Source organism: Gordionus sp. m RMFG-2023, chromosome 4, assembly GCF_954871325.1.
Source record: "Gordionus sp. m RMFG-2023 chromosome 4, tfGorSpeb1-WG-v2, whole genome shotgun sequence".
Lineage (NCBI taxonomy): Eukaryota > Metazoa > Nematomorpha > Gordioida > Chordodea > Parachordodidae > Gordionus > Gordionus sp. m RMFG-2023.
Window position 1 is genome coordinate 14,685,834 of NC_088778.1, and position 12,413 is coordinate 14,698,246.

Below are 12,413 nucleotides of genomic sequence, written 5' to 3' on the forward strand. Positions count from 1 at the left end.
TACTGTGCGATATATATTCTCAATAATTCCTTATTCATGAAAAATTTATGTCAAGAAGGAATTAAAAGAATTAATGTTAAATCTTGGACATCTCCAGTAATACCTCTATGCTTAACTCAAGTATAATATTTTCCCTTAAAATTTTAAAATCATTTTAGAAAATTAATTAAATGATTGTTTGAATTTTATATAGCAATGTCTTAGAGAAATTTAATATTACAAAATATCATTTTAAGAAATTAATGAAAGTTCATCTATTCAATTCTATTAAGAGTCAAAATTTTAAAAATCGGGAAAGAACGCCTATGAAATCCCGACTGGTTAAATATAAGAAGGATTTAAATTATATCAATTTAAACTTTGAAAACTTAGAATTGTAGAAGACTTTTAAAAATTGTTTAATATTAATAAAAATATATCAGAAAATGTTTATTTAAACTTACATCTGATTTAAATTAAATGTATAAGCAATATTAGTAACTTTAATGCAATAGAAAACCTGTATTTTATTTCCCGATTAATATGCCATTTTTTATTTTTTTATAGTCCAAATTTTATTATTATCTGAACGTTACTTTATAAAATTTAGCACGTAATCATACTCATGCATTGCAAAAAGGTAAGATATAAAATGCAGAGATTCCGAACCTAAACTAAACCTTTAACCTGCTATTAACCGTTATTTTTTATCCATGAACCGTTCAGACGCTAGCCGTAATAAATTTTTTAAAAATTATAAAAGGTTTTCATCAATTATGTATTGCAAAGTATTCCATTTCAAATAGGATATTTTATTTTAAATTTTAGCAAAAAGTTAAAATTTTAAATATTTCATGTACAACAATGTTTTATCTTACAAAAATTTATAGTATATTTTCTTACACTTTTTTTAAACCTTAGAAGCTGATGGGTATAAGAAAATTTTAAAAATTCTATTCAATTTATCTTTACTAATAATTATGATTAGGCAAAACTTTTAGAGTGCATGAAATGCTAAGATATCCAATGAGACAGAATTTGCTGAATAGAATTATTTCTAAGACTTTTTGTGCTACAAAAAAAAAGGCTGGTCAGTCAAGATGGAGCCTTTGATGTCAAGCTGTTATGTTTTGGATCTAGAAGTGCCTATTTTGAGTACCCTTGGAGTAATATCAGAAGACCTGAATCAGATATTTCACCTGAAACTTATTTAATATTTATTTTTGTATTGGAATGTATTAAAAAATTATTTAATTACACGACAATTTTCAATATTTGCAAAAAAATGATTAGATTTTACTGAGGTTATGAGAATTACGAATATTATTATATAATATAACTTAGAAAATTAAAAGGCAATACCAACCAGGAATTTCACCATTGATTGTTGAAGCGAGAGCAAAATTATATGATTTTGGATTCACAAGCCTTGATCTATGACTAACAAATCGATATTAATGTCAACTCAACTGAGAATTAGTATAAAATAACTGTTTTTATTTCACTTTCGGTATATTTTTGACCCAAATCAATAAATGATTTTTGATTTAGCAAATGGCTCTATCCAATCTATAGTACGATTGCCTATAAATCCTTCTGAGTATATATTAAATCTTGACAATGATTGGTTAAATTTTATTTAGAGAACATATATGTATCTGTAGGAAATTTCCCAATTTAATATTGGTATGAAGATTCATTTTAGTAATAATCCTCCAAGAAAATCAACGGACATACTTTAAAATATTTCTAATATTTTAATATATTTGTAATTTTTTACAAATATATTAAAATTACTGTATATCACAATTAAAGTACATGTATCTTAACATATTTCTTGTTTTGCAGTGTCGATGTGATTTGGGGAGGGAGGTACTATTTACCTCCATGTAACTTTCAGGAGGGCAGTAGGCTTCTAGGAGGTAAGGAGTGAAAAACGATTGGGTAGGGAGTAAATCTGGGCGTGTTGTCTCTAATTTTTTCGCGGGGGTTGACAGATTTTAATAGTGAACTATTTAATTCTTTATTCTGGAATTGTGAGTTTTTAAAACATATATATAATTATAATCTACAAATATAGAAAAATATATACTAGCTCATGTTCAGCTTTGTTGTTTTTTAGATATAGTTTCATACTCTACTTGTACTTAACATCATCAAGATTTAGGCTTGAATGCTTTTGTTAAATTTATTTGATTTTCATTAAATTATAGTTATTTTAATCGATTTAAAAAATATATAATTGTGTATAAAAATACATGATAATTTTTTTAAAAATTCAGGATGGGGAAAGGGTAGTATGTAAATTTCGGAGGGAGGGGGAGGGGTTCAATGGTCATGATGCTATTGAGTCAAGCAACCTAACCCCCATACGATTCTACTCAAGTTATTTCATCATATACCCACCCTGACGGCATTGGTTATAATAATTTAGTTATAATTATATTTTATTATATGTTCTTTTAAAAAAAATCTTTCTTGAATAATATTTTCTAACTGCTAATTATTTATGTAATTCCTACCTTCAATTCAAGCCGATAAATATAGTATATATATATATAGAATTTTAATTTTATTGTTTACCTTTTCTTGCAATTCTTTCAGAATTACAATATTACGAAATCATATTGTTTTTAATTTAAGATCTTATTGATACTTGTCCAATTAATTATAAAAGTTACGCGTTATCGCTTATCATTTATCATAAAAAATAACATGTTACTAAGGAAACCACTTTTGGGGTTTTTATTGAACTATTTTTTGCAATTGTCTTACCTCTCACAGTTTATATTTTCTTATTCTGAATGTTGTGTTTGATTAAATTATCGTTTTCTAATAAATAGTTAATTTTATGCCACGCATCTGTTATAGTTGTGACGAATAGGAAGATTAAATTAATAATATAAATATTATGACTATAGAAAATGGGGACATAAGTGATGTATCAGTCAGGTAGCATTAAATTTAAGGTATATATGAAAAGTATTAAATTGAAATAATTCTTATTCGTTTTGGTTCACTCAAATTCTCTAAAATTTGAGTCTTGTACATTTTTTCTCCTACAATGTTTCGGGAGGCTTGGACTTGTCATCAAGTTCATGCTGGATGATCCTCTGCGATAGGGAATTTTACAACATAAAAACATATCGAAAATTCTTCCAATCTTTATATTATACCACAAACATATAGTTATCAACAGAATGTCGAAGGAGATTTAAAGGTTGGAAAATGTCAATTGTTTGAATAAGGAGAACAATACATTAGAACTTTGACTTTCCTAAACCTAAGTTAAATATTTAACAGTATTGTAGATATCCCAATATTGGATTGACCTTGTGTTTTATTTGATGTAAATTTAGATGAAAGGTTTTCGCTTATATTTTTCATATTTTCGATTCCAAATAGTTTGTTAATTCACCGAATTTAATATCGTTGAAATTTTCTACTTTAACCAGGTTTGAATCGTCGAATATCAAAATTATAATTTTGATGAGTACCTGTTTAAATATGAAAAGTAAATATACTTCTTAAAATAAAAATCATTATTTTAATATGTGTTATTATTTAATAATTGTTTCAAATGTTGTACTCGTAATAAATAAAATAAGAATTAATGATTTGTTAATATTGAATGAAATTTTTGTAATTTAAAATATATATCAGGTCTGGAACAAATAGGGCCGTGCCGTGACCTTCGTTGACCCTTTAAAAACCCACAATATACCTAAGCTTATTTGATAATTTTTTCGCATACAGACAAAAAATAAAGCATATAATAAAGTAATATAGTACATGTGCCGCGTACAGGCGCTTAGTAACAAATATTTTTGAAAAAGGTTTTTATGAATTATGAATTGCAAAGTTTTTTCTTTCAAATTGGTTATAAATTTTAGTAAAAACTTAAAATTAATTTAAATATTACCATCTTGTGTAATATTAATTTTACTCAAAAATTGAAATTATATATTCTCATTTTTTTATACCTTAAACACTGATGGATATAAAAATTATTAACCAAAAAAATTCTATTTAATTTATCTTTACAATAACTATGATTAAGAAAAACTAGAGTATATGAAATGTTCGATATCTAAGAGACAGATTTTGCTGAATTGAATTAATATCCGAGACTTCTTGTGCTACAGGAAAAAATAAACGGCAACAACATGTCCGGCAAGAGGCAGCCTTCCAAGCTGTCCTCATTTTTGAATCTATACGAGTCTATTTTAATTGCCCTTGCTAATGGCCTGAATCAAATCTGAAACTGATAAATTATTAGATTCAACGACCGCCGATTTTTTATTGTAATATATTATTAAATTATTTAATTACACAATAATTTTATGCAATATTTTTCTAAAAAATGATATAGATTTGGTTAAGGTTTTGAAAGTCGTGAATATTATTATATTACAACTTACTAAACTAAAATATACACTAAGAATTTTAAGAGTTTTATGTAACTTTTGAGGCGTAAAAGAAATTATATGATTTTGTTGAAAGCCTCAACTTTTAAAACAAAACGTTTCAATATTAACGTGGACTCAATTGAGGATTGCTATAAAATAACTGTTTTTAAATATCTGTGATTCATCAAACAATTCTATCATTTACAAATACTATTACCTAGAAATCCGTCTTGATGATATAAAAAATCTTCATGTTATTGAAGGAGAGCACTGCTCTTTCAAGCCTCTTTCCAATTCCTACGCAAACTTTTTCGCTTGATCAAGGTGGAATTTTAAAAGTCGCATTGCCTTAAAACAATGAAAATCTTGCGTGCTTTCTAGTAAAGGTCTTTTTAATTAAATATTGTTTCTTTGCATGATATATCTTACTAAATTCACCTGTGTCAACACATTAAACTAAATGACAAGAATTACTAAATATGTAAATTGTATTAATTCTTTAGCCAATGAAATTGCTTCTGTACAGCTTCATTTATTTTTCGTATAAGTTTATTGTGCATCATTAATCACCCCCCCCCCCCCACACTTAAAATCCGATGGCCTTAACAATCATTCAAAATTTGCCATTATGATTACAGAAACTTTACTACAATTTTTTTATCTCTACTCATAATTTTCAAATGATGTCAAAAATGTCTCAAGCAAAGCCTGACTTGCACTGCAATCAATTAAGAAAGCCAACAATCGCTTATTTAAAGAGTCGTTGTTAAGTTTTTCGTATCGTATAACTACGATTAATTGTTGCTTTAATATTACGGAAAAATATATCGCGTTTTTAATAACATCAACAATCTTTTCCATTTATCTCCTAGCATATTAATAATTTCATTTTGAATTCGATTTCCAAGATTAAGGATCATTAATTTCAATATTCATAATTTGACAAATGTACAAATCATTTCAAATTTCGATAATAAATCGGTTAGACATATAAAATTCCAAATTTTTGATGGTCAAGTTTTTCTATGCCGCTAAAATTAAATTTTTTAAACTGAAAAATAAATGATTGAGAAATTTTATCCACAACTGCACGCCATCGCATTTCGTTATTATCTATTAGTTCATTTTCTTTATCAATGGCTTTAATTTTAATACGATTTTCAACTTAATCCATTAATGCAGACTTACAAGTATTATTGAGAGAATCTCTAATCCTTTACGTTATCTAAAAAGTGTTCCTAGTCATTGTAGACTTCGTTTGAAAATTTGTTTCTCGAATTTTCAAATTAACAAATAATAATAAAATAGTCTTTCTTTATCGAGTACACCAGTCAACTACGATAAAATAATTGCTTATTTGAAAGTTTTAGCCAGGGATATGAACCCGGACCCTGAACCCTCCTGAACCCTCGTATTTTGGCTGAACCCGGACTCTTTTAAAAAGTAAAAAAATTTAACATAAAAATTTTTTTTTAAAAAAATAATGTAAAAATATTATTTTTAAAAAATAATATAAAATTTTTATAATTTTATTAATTTTTTTCGTAGAATCATTTATTTTATCTTCGCGTTTTTCTTTCGTTTTTCTGTTTTTCTTCCTGGACTTCATTTCATTTTATTTAGAGATTTATACCATAAATTATATTCTAGTGTAAATAATAATATTTTATAATGAATCGAAAAAAATACAAGCTAAAATAATAAAAGAAACAAAAAACAAATTAATTTCATTAAAAATTGATTCCGCCCAAAGATTAGGGAGAAATATTCTAGGAATAAATATACAGTATATAAAAGGAAATAATATAATATTAAGAAATTTAGCTATGAAGGAGATTAAAGAGAGTTCAATTTCTGAAAATATAAAAAGAATGATATTAGAAACATTAAATAAATTTCATATACCTATAAGAAACGTTTATACAATTACTACGGATAATGGTGCTAATCTAGTAAAATCAATCAAATTATTAGAATGTTCACTGGAAGAAATGGATGATATAGATGATAATGATGATAATTATGAGGACATAAGTGAAATTGATTTACTGGAAATAATAAAAGATTTCTCCACAAAAATATACTGTATTAGATGTGCAGCCCATACGCTACAATTGGCTATTAATGATTCCCTAAAAATAATCACTTTAAAGCTATAATTGATAAAGCAAGGGATGTTGTAGAATATTTAAGAACTCCCACAATTGTAAAAATATTAAAATCTATGAAAAGGCAAATGACAATATTAGATTTCACATCACGTTGGTCCTCTATTTGTATGATGCTAGAGATTTTAATAGGTTTAAAGATTTCTGTGATGATTTTATTATAGGAGCATGTGTAGTCATTTTGTCGGAAGATGATTGGAATTAAATAAAAGACCTGACTAGTATGTTGGTTCTTTTAAAAATAACTACATTAAGATTGCAAGCAGAACAGTTATGTTTATCGGATTTTTATGGCATATGGATAAGATTTCGATTAAAATTAGAAAGATTTACAAGTTCTTTTTCATATGAAGTATTAGAAAATATGAAAATTAGATAGCAATAATATTTACAAAATAGTGCTGTATATGCTTCAATATATTTAGACCCTCGATATCAAGTTTTATTAAATATTTCTTGAGGATTTATGGCATAAATCGATCAAAAAAAGCACTTTTTCGGCCGACCTCTTTTAAAATTGTTAAAAATTTCTGGAATTATTTAGATAGGTAAAAGAATAAGAAAGTCGTTTATTTTAGCTCGCTAGCACACCTGGTTCTCGAGATATAGGGGCTACAAAGGTACAAAAAGAGCCACTTTGGAATCTGTAAAATTTTTTTAAAATGCTTATATCTCAAAAACTATTTATAGTAAAAAAATTATAATATATCATTTTGTAGGTAAAAAAGAATTCTCTAATGGGCTAACAAAGAATAATAAATATTGGCGCCATTATAGCCTTTTAACATCAGGTTTACCTAAATTGCTTTACCTGTATTTTTAAGCAAAATAGTGAGTTTGTTTTTTGAATTTTTTTTTGTTTTTTATTTAGACACCTTGTATAAATATATATACGATGTCAAAACCTTGGCGACGCTATCAACTTTACCGAAATATACATTTTTACCAGAAATTGAAGAAGGCGCTAATGGTTGAAAAATATTATTCTTAAGGAAAATGAAAATATTGATACATTTATAAGAATTGTGATAAAATTTTCCAGTTCTGCCCAAAAAAAAAAAAAAAAAAAAAAAATGTTTTACATTTTTTAGATCTCTACTTTGTTAACTATAGCGAGCAAATGACTTATTAGCTCGATAATATATAACAGCTGCATTAAAAACGAATATTTTATTAGGCAATAATTCGATTATATTTTACAATATAAATTGTTTAAAACAATCTCTCTTTTTGCGAAATACTTTAACCTGTCCGTTCAGATTAATTTTATCGTCGGTCTATCAATAACAATCTGGATTTGGAGAGTGCAAAAACATGTATTCTAGGTGTAGATCAATTAAAGTTTTATTATATATCACAGATGGACGTCCAAATATTAAAATGTTGCAACCCCATTTAATCTATAGAGACATGCTTATTATCGCGAGAATCTTAAGAAAGATTCTACCCTGGATGACCCAAAAAAATTACCATTCAATTTAGATATGTTAATATGCCTTCATGGCGACAAAAATTAGCAAACATTCCTCATACTTCAAATACAATGTAGATATTGATTCTCCCCTTCATATAATTAATCAAGAAGCTATTGATAACATTAATATATCCCTACAATCAAATGAGAATCTCTCCTTAAAAGAAAACACTTATGTGAAAAAAAATATTCGAAGAAAAAAATATCTAGAGTAAAAAAAAAGTTTTAACGACTATAATTATACCATTATCTTCAAATGATGAAAAATTGAAGAAATTGTAGATACCTTAAAAATTAAAAAAATTATATGAAAGATATTTATTATTGGAAATTTGTTGCATTATTAAGTTCTGCTCCTCAGTTAATTAGTATATTTAATAGAAAATCAAAATTTTTTAGTATAAAAAGTGAAAATATCTGTTATTGATAAGTTAGCAGCAAAAATTTAACCATAATCCGTAATTTAATAAAGCGCCATCTATTTTTTTTATCAATTTTTAAAGTTTTATATGTCACAAGGTTTTGATATTGTATATATATTTAGCAAAGGTGTTTAAATAAAAAGCAATAAAAAAAATTCGAAAACAAACTCACTATTTTGCTTAAAAATACAGGTAAAGAAATTTAGGTTAACCGGATGTTAAAAGCCTATAATGGCGCCAATATTTATTAGTTTTTGTTAGCCCATTAGAGAATTTCCTTACCTACAAAATGATATATTATAATATTTTTTATCATAAATAGTTTTTGAGATATAAGCATTTTAAAATTATAGATTCCAAAGTGGCTCTTTTTTGTACCTTAGAGCCCCTATATCTCAAGAACCAGGTGTGCTAGCGAGCTAAAATAAACGGTTTTCTCAATTTTTTACCTATCTAAATAATTACAGAAATTTTTAAAAATTTTAAACGGGATCGGCCGAATCGTGATCGATTTGACGTGGAATGGCCCATACCCAAAACTCTATTATTTACAATATATTGGAGGCTACGACAATATCTACTGGTTGTAGCGATAACAATGATAATGATTACAATATTGATGATCTGGAAATTTTGCTATTAGATAGAGAAAAAAATAATTAAATTATCATCAGATAGAAAGGAGCATAGTTGTTTATCTAGATATAAAAATGTGGTATCTGTATCTAGATAGATTTTTGATTAAAGTATCTGTATCTAGAATATATTTTAAAGGTATCTGTATCTGTTCTAGATACTTTAAGATACATTTTGATATACTTCTATTTAACGCTTTTTTATATTATAAATAAAAATACTTGAAAGTAAAATTTATTTTATTTCATATGAGCATATGAGCATATAACTTAATATTAATATATATATAAAAAAAATATATATACATGTAAAATATTAAAACTTATATATAAAAAAAAGAATATATAAATAATAATTAAATATTATGTCCGAGTTATCAATAACAAGAAAATTTGATATTACAATCCATCTCAAGGAATTTGCCAAGATAGGTAAATTAATAACAAATTAATCAATATTTAATAATTATAGGTTTATTGAGACAATTTATGAAGATGAAAATATTTTGTAACTATGCTTCATCCTTTTTTTAATCTAGATTGGACATGGTTACAAATGGATGAAAAGTTTAATAAAAAAAACAATTAATACAAAGATGGAATTATCAAAGTCTTCAAATGAGTGCAAATTAACCTGTGAAAAAAAACAGTAATTTAATATCCAATTTTTTTCAGTATCCCACAGCAGGAGATATGATTGTTAATGATTTAAATTCTGATAATGAACAAATATTAAATAATTTTTTCAAAAATGAATGCCGAGATTTTAGTATTTTTAAACAATATCCTGATATAAAAATGTTATTCATTAAATGTAACACCACAATCCCTTCCAGCGCTCCTGTTGAAAGACTTTTTAGTATAGCTAAAAAATGTCTTTAAAGATCGAGGATGTCTTAATGACCAAAATTTTGAAAATATTTTATTACTGAGATCTAATAATTATTTATAATCATTTAATCATATATTATATTAATATCTAAAAATTATTATTCTAGTTATATTTTGATAAATGTGATATCGAGTCAATAAATTTTTTAGATCATTTCATGAATTTTCATAATAGAATCCTAATTTAGGTTTATTCAAACCTTATCTAAGATAATAATAAAAAATAACATTTTAAATTGTATCTGTATCAAGATAACTTCTTAGAAGCTGTATCTGTATCTAGATAAATTTTTAGACGATGTATCTGTATCTAGATCCATTTTAAAAAGTATCTTTTAACAACTCTGGAAAGGAGCATAAAATATTTATTGTATCTTTAATGGAAAAGTTCTCAGAAGTTAAGAGAATAAATAGAGATACAAATATTTTAAAATTCTTCAATATATCCAGAATATACCTTGTCTAGAATCGTCATGGGTGTACCGGCGACACAAGTTCAATAATTTATGTATTATAAAAATGACAATCTATTTTGAGTAAGTGTAGAACGTGGATTTTCATCGTTGAAATATATATTGTCAAATTTACGTGGAAATCTGAAGGATGATAGTTTAGAAGATATTATGATTCTGCGATTGAATAAAATATTTAAAATATATATTATGTCATTTTGAATTATGAATTATGAATGTGTAATATTGAAGTATAATAAAAAATGAATGAAAAAAAAGTCTTATTTTGAGTCATTATTTTTATGTTCCCTGAACCCGGACCCGAACTCTGGACCCGGGTCATTTTTAAAATTTATTACTGGACCCGAACCCGGACCTGGACCCTTTTTTTTGTCGAAGGGTTCACATCCCTGGTTTTAGCATATGAAACAAAGCCTAAAAATGTCTATTTTGTTTGGTGGAAAATTAAAATTTCGATTCGTTGAGGACCTTTTCTGCTAAAAGTATTCGCAGATTATCAGTTATCAATGGCGCTCGTCCCAGTTTAAGTTCAAATCTTTAGGGGAACTATTGTTAACTATGCTGTATTCTGTTTGGATTCCCCTATATCGAGAAAGAGAAATATGTAAATTAATGCGAGATCGTCACGATTGACCATAGGAATACTAATCTTCTCAAGCTCGATATAGATATGAAGTATTTCTCGCCCTTCTTTAGAGAATCATGAATTAATATCGGGAAGCAGTGGCGTAGCTACGGGGGTTTTCGGGTTTGGACCCCTCCCAGAACAAAATTTTTTTTTAAGATTATATGTTCAAAAGATTTAAAAGTGACCTTATACCAAATAAACACCATTAATATTTATATTTTTTTGGTTTTGATGTTTAGTCTCTATCTCGTCTAATTTCCCATTTAAGAAAAATATCATGCATGATTTTCAAATAGTTATATTCGTCATTTTGGACCATGTCAATTTGTCATAATAATTTCTAGGTGTGCCCATGGCGCCCGAATATTTGTCAGTAATGAATAGTTACAATTTCGCGCGGGCAATTAGGGTCAGCGAAAATTTAAAGTGCCTAATTTGATGACCATAGTTTGACGCACAAAAATTTGGCACTGTCAATTGATTAACAATGCGGCTAAAATTTGGCTTGCAAAAATGATAAAATCAAAATTCCTTAAATAAATATTTCAAAAAACCTTAAAAATCTACAAGCAGGATAATTCCGATTTTTTGTTTATTTGTAAAGTAACTCTAGTAGGAACATTATCAATTTATATCAGTCACTTAGATAAACTTTTCCGGGAAACTTAAAAATCGGCTTAATTTTTTTTTAATAATTAGGAAATATATCTCAAACTCAAAGTATTTATTTTGTCAACTATTGTTATGCATTTTCGCAATAACTCTGATAATTTAATGATATTTATCTTTTTAATAAATATGAAATATTTCTCACTTTTCAGTCTTGTTTTTTTAAATTCATTTTTATATTTTGACCTATATTTTATTGATGTGTTAATGCCCTGGGTCAGGCTGGTCCTGCAGGATTTTTTGAGTCTCAGAGTATATAATTTTACATCGTTTCTGCGCAGGACAAATTCAGCGCATGTCTATTTGGTGCGGTTACAGTGAAAAATATTATTTTTTGTTTATACTTGCCGAAATTACAATACAAATACAATTGATTTTTTTTACTCGCATAGGTTATATTTTAGTAAATTAACAAAAATTTAATATTTTCTGTCGCGAATATTACTATACTAATCCGATTTGCTCATTCATGCCAATTTTCTCTCGTCAAATTGCTAATGCGCCTTGACAGTTATTAAAATAATTGCGCTGAATTATCCGCGCCTATAGATATCTTTCTAAATGTTAAAATTAATGTATGAATAGATATTCCTATTAGTTTGAAAAAATTTAAAGAAACCATAAATGACTGAGAATGGATTTATTTTCTAATAAATTATATTTTC